A 5,878-nucleotide genomic window follows, 5' to 3' on the forward strand; every position below is an offset into this window, starting at 1 on the left:
TTGTTTGCCCTATTTGGCGGGTCCTTTCCGTTCTCATTCATGGAATGAGATCATGGATCATTTTGCTCCCTCTCTAGAACATCATTTAGGAGTTTGTGTAGGCTTGGTTTTGTCATCATGAAATTCTTTAGTTGTTCTTTGTCATGGAAGTATTTAACTTCTCCATTATACTTGAAAGAGAGTTTTGCAGGATATATCATTCTGGATTGGAATTTGTTTTCTTGCAAGACTTGAAGTACTTTGCTCCATGCTCTTCTTGCCTTAATGGTTTGTGAAGAGAATTCTGCTGTTATTCTAATGGGTTTCCCTTTAAATGTGATGTTTCTTTTCTTTGACGAATTTTAGTATACTGTTCCTATTCTGAATTTCTGGGATCTTGATTATTGTATGTCTGGGTGTGGTTTTCATTGGGTTGATGTTATTTGGAGTTCTATATGCTTCAGTTACTGAATGTCAGAGTATTGCCCCATATTTGGGAAGTTTTCTGCTATTACTTCTGCCCATATTCTTTTTATATCATTTGTATTGACTCCTTCCTTCTCATTGATGCGTATTAGTCTCACATTGTTCATCTTTGCATAGTCTTGCAGGTATTGAATTATTTTTTCCTGCATCCTAGTTGTTTTAAAGAGATCTTTTCTTACTTTTTCACTAGCTGCAATGGTGTCTTTAAGGTCAGAAAGTCTATTTTCACTTTCCCTCAAACGGTTTTGACAGCTTGTGATTGAGGTTTTAATTTCCTATATATCACTTTGAACCTGTTACATACATTCTATTTCTTTCCTAAACTGCTTATTCAGGGGTTCCATCATTTTTATATTCTGCTCTATACTTTTATCAGTATATTCTTTAGAAGCACTTAGTACTTCTTAGATTATAGTTATCACTACATTTTTTAGTTCAGAAATTATTTCTGATCTGATTTCTTCTAACCTTTCTGCAGTTGATTCTTTACTGTCAACTCTATTATTTCAGAGATATCTGGTGTGTGATTTCCAGTTTTCTCAGTGCTAGTGTCTTCTGCATTTGTACTGGGTGGACTCAAGGCCTGAGACTGCATTTTGTTCCTTCTCTTTGTCATTTTGTATACCACTGTCTTCTGATCTTTGGTGTAGAGCTTAGATAGAGTTATTACCTTAGCACCTGGTCTGGATCTATGCAGTTCAGATTTCTCCAGGTGAGTGTTGCTTGGATCTGGCTGCTGTGCCCCACTTCTTTCTGCTGCAGGCATTAGAGTTGAACCCATTGTGTCTCTCTGGCAAGATGTTCTGTTCCTGAATCAGCTGGGTGGGTCTTGCCTCTAGCCTCTTTGCAGGGAGTTCTGCTGAAGGGTTCTATGCTGGGCCTGCACTCTGGGTCGAATGAGGATCCACAAGCCCTGGGTGGTCTCACTCACATACTGGGCCTGCGCTCTGGGTCTATTCAGGATCTGGAGGGCCCCAGTTCATCTCACTCACTCACCAGGCCTGCGGTCTGAGTCTATTCAGGATCCTCAGGGCCCCAGGTCATCTCACTCACTCCCTGGGCCTGCGCTCTGGGTCTATTCAGGATCCCTCTGCCCCCTGGTTGTCTCACTCACTCACCAGGCCTGCACTGTGGGTCTATTCAGGATCTTGCAGGCCCCAGGTCACCTGAGGGTTTAATAAATGTTAGGCACCATACAAAGTCCTGCTGCATTGTAGCAACCGAGTATTCGTCAAAGTTTGTTATGTAATAGTTGAGATCTGGACTTTTGTCCAGGATGATCAATTGGCCCTTCCTGTACTTTGTATAATATGTGCTACTACTATGGATTACTAATTAGTATACCCAGTCTTTTCTTCCCCACAGCCTGGCAGAAACAGCACACAAGAAAGCTCCTGAAGGGGACACCAGAGAGTAAGCATCTGAAAAGGAAATCTTAGGACCTTGTGGGCTGCACAAGGGATCCACACACTCCACCTGCTGCACCTCACACACAACACCTGCAAACACAATGTCATCCTCCTAAGGATGTCACATAGGTCCCCTGTTTATCCTCATGTCAAGTGCATATTCAAGATGTTATTCTCCATAAACTAGTATCAAAAATTTCAAGAAGGAAAACCAAGATCAGCCTAAACTTCTTGTATTTGTATTCAATAATGACCACTGGGCAGGAACACCAGGGAAGCCAGATCTGGACTGCACTCCAGGGCTGCAGCATAGGGCTGGGGTGGTTCTTATGCACAGAGGGAAGTCTGCTTGCCATGTCAGTTTTCTATACAGCCAGCTCTCGAGGTGCAGATCTCAGAATAGACATCACCCTAAAATATATGACCATGCTAGTCAAGTTTGATAATAATGGCAGCATCCAAGAAATTATCATTGCTCTTTATGTGATAGTGTCTTTGAGTTTCTGTATCATCATGTTTCACATTTATGTGCATACACAAGCAATGGACTGTTTCTATTGACAGTGTTTGCTTAAAAGCTATGTAAGGGGGCTAGGAGATGGCTCAGTGGAACAAGCGCTTCCCTAGCAAACACAAGGGCCTGAGTTCAATCCCCGGTTCCACCAATAAATAAATAAATAAATAAATAAATAAATAAATAAAAATCTTAAGAAAGGAGCCATGTAAGATTATGAAAATGTCGTAATCAATTGTATTTTCTATGTAGGATATGATGCCTTGAGGATGTTGCATTCATTTTCTGGGCCTGTTCTCCTCTAAACCACGAACACTCTGCTTACTGATATAGTACCTGCAGGTAGAGGGAGGCACCTGCACAGGTTTAGAGCTCTCCTCTCTTGCATTGTCAACAAGTGTAGCATTTCTGCACTCTGTGGTTTGGTGAAAGAATCAGAGTCAGTGTTGATTCTACTTGAGGAACCTCTCATTAGCTAAAATCAGTATCTATCTGTCCATCTGATTTCTACTTTCATATATATTTTTAATTTTTTGGTTTTAGTATAATTAGTAGAGTTTGTAACATTCAATGGTTATACCAATTGTGGGGAGTTGGTACATGTATATAACGTATAACACATTTAATTCTCTTTTATCCATTTCTCTTTGCTAATCTCCACATTTCTTCCAATTCATTGTCCCTTTCCCTGTTAAAAAAAACATGTAGGACATTATTTACTATTATCTATATTATTCATTTTCTCTAATTTTTTTCTCAGATACAGAAGTCATGAAATATTGAAGCTTCTTTATCTCATTTATGTCATATACATAATGGGATTATTTAATGGTTATTTCTTGGATTGAAATATATATAAATATATATGGAAATATATAACATGTAATATGTTGAGAATGCAAAATAAGTTAGCAAAGTAAAAGATTAAATGACACAATCAAAAAACTGGAGAACAGGGGCTGGTGAGATGGCTCAGTGGTCTAAAGCACCTACTTAGAACAAGCTTCGCAAAGCACAGGGACCGCGGTTCAATCCCCCAGCGCCACATGCCAGCCAGTGCCGCCCCCTGGTGGGTTGAGCTGGCCACACACACACACACACACACACACACATAAATAAATAAATAAAATTAAAAAAAACTGGAGAACAGAAAGGAATAGACACTAGTTAGAAATTTTATAATTAGATAACAAGTCCATAAAGTAAGTAAACATAAAATAAAAATATTGAGGCAAAATCATTATTCAAATGTGTTGCTCCCTTCTCTAATAAGTAATGATGAAAGTATAATTACCACTAAGTGATTGGAAATTTCAATATTTAGATAACAAAATTGAAATATATTGGTTCTATAGCAGCAAGAAAAATATAAATGAAGAGTAAACCAGAAGATTGGCAAGAAAACAGGAGTAGAAATGCATTCAAATAATTCTACAAATGCTCTGCTCATTTGTTTCAGAAATGTTGAAATGAATATGATAATCTGCTTCATTTATAGTTCTGTTTCTTTTTACATTATTAAAAAGAAAGGTTTGTGCTATTATCTCTTTATTTATTTTTCTAAAGGAGAGTCCTTTTTGTCTACAATTTGCATTCTTAGTAACGTTTGTCTACTTCTGAAATTAAGATACTCCATGAATTAATTATTTGCTATTTTGTGATCAAATTACTTTCATAGAAAAAATAAGTACTCATAATAGTTCATTATTAATATTTACATAAATTACATTAAAAATAAAAAAGAATAGAGTGAAGTATAAATTGATACCATCAGGGTCAAGGATTTAAGCTCAGTGGTGCAGAACCTACTTGGCAACCTGCTGAAGTCCTGAGTTTGATTTCTGGTAGCGAAAAATTAAACAAGATTCCTTCACTGCGAGAAATTTGAAATATATGACATAAATACTAATAACTTTATCTCCTCCTAATATATACAGCTGATATTGATAGAAATAGTGGGGACAGAAGCTAGTATAGAATTGAATATTTTACTCTGTATTATTATCTATACTTGAAGAGTAAAACATTTGATATGGAAATAAAGTTTTTTGACCAAGCTGAGTGGCCAAATTCTACAAATCTAGAACTCTGAAAGGCAGAGAAGGGAGAACTGAAAGTTGAGCCATGCCTGGGTAACAACAATTTTGTGAGGCTGCGTGAATTTTTTAATACTTTATAAATTGACTGATGCTGGGCCAGGGAGATGGCTCAGTAGGATAAGCGCTTGACTGGCAAACATAAGAATTTGAGTTCAATCCCCGGTTCCAGGAAAAAAAAAAAAAAAAGGTTGACTGGTGGAAAGGCTCAGGGTTCAGTTCTCAGTTCTTCAAACAAAACCACAATACAAAGGTAATTTTTCAAAATAAAAAGTATTCAACTGCTACATGCAAGACTAAAAGAGACATCTAGCACTACTATAGAATTTAACAAGCACAACAAAGCCTGGCACACACATGAGGTAGCAATATTATCAGTTAGAAAATGCTCTGCAATAAGAACATAAAAATTGGAATCAAGGATTTTATCATATTTTTTGTTTTCTTGTCATTTTTAGGAATCCTGCCAAATTGGGTTATAATCACAGGAGTCATCCAAGCCACACCTTCCTATCAAACATGTGTCTTGTGGTTTCCAAGGTTCCACCTCAACTCACAGAAGGAAGACTTCAAATTTAGCCCACACAGCTGATCTCAATGGGGTGAGTGAGTACAGGGTTGGGCAGAGCTGAGCTCCACCCTCCATATTTTATGGAAATCCTCAACATCTTTCCCATCCTCTGAGTCATTGTCAAGGATGGCTCATCCACTCCCAGGAGCGTGATCTTGAAACTCACTGTCTACTGCCAAATACCTTCATGGAAGGTGGACACCTTGGCCCTTGAATAACTAGGGTCTTTGTGTGTGTGTGTGTGTGTGTGTGTGAGTGTGTGTGTGTGTGTGTTTCTGTACATGATTTAAAACTGCAATATTGATGGACCAATTTTGAGGGCTTCTCAGGGCCACATCCACATCAGTACAAGCTATAGTTTTTAACTTTTATCTTAACCCTAAAAAAAAGGCAAACAATAGAGCAACTTGAAAGTCCCTCCATGTTGTGTTTAAAATGTTTTGCTTTAAACAAGAACAATGATGAAAGTGATGACCGCTTAAGTTAAAGGTCAAATATTATTCTTGAGTTAAACAGTTTTGTAAAATTTTTCCCAGTGTTTGAAACTATTAAAAAATGGCATGAAAATTTCAATAAGAACCCTTTTGTCATGTTTGCTGAATGCAGAAATTATGTAACAAAATTTCATTGTAATTTTTTTTCTCTTTAAAATGTTAAATAGACCATTTTGTATCAAAAGGTCAATTCTGAACTTTTCATTTATTTTTTACAGGATTTTTATTGCTGTTTATTATATAACAAAAAATTTTAAAATAATTTGTAGAATCCGTCCAGTAACACATGAAATTGGAATCCACTGCTCAAGACACTGTTAATGGCTGAA

The sequence above is a fragment of the Octodon degus genome, unplaced genomic scaffold (assembly GCF_000260255.1).
Source record: "Octodon degus isolate 3935 unplaced genomic scaffold, OctDeg1.0 scaffold00255, whole genome shotgun sequence".
Classification (NCBI taxonomy): Eukaryota; Metazoa; Chordata; class Mammalia; order Rodentia; family Octodontidae; genus Octodon; species Octodon degus.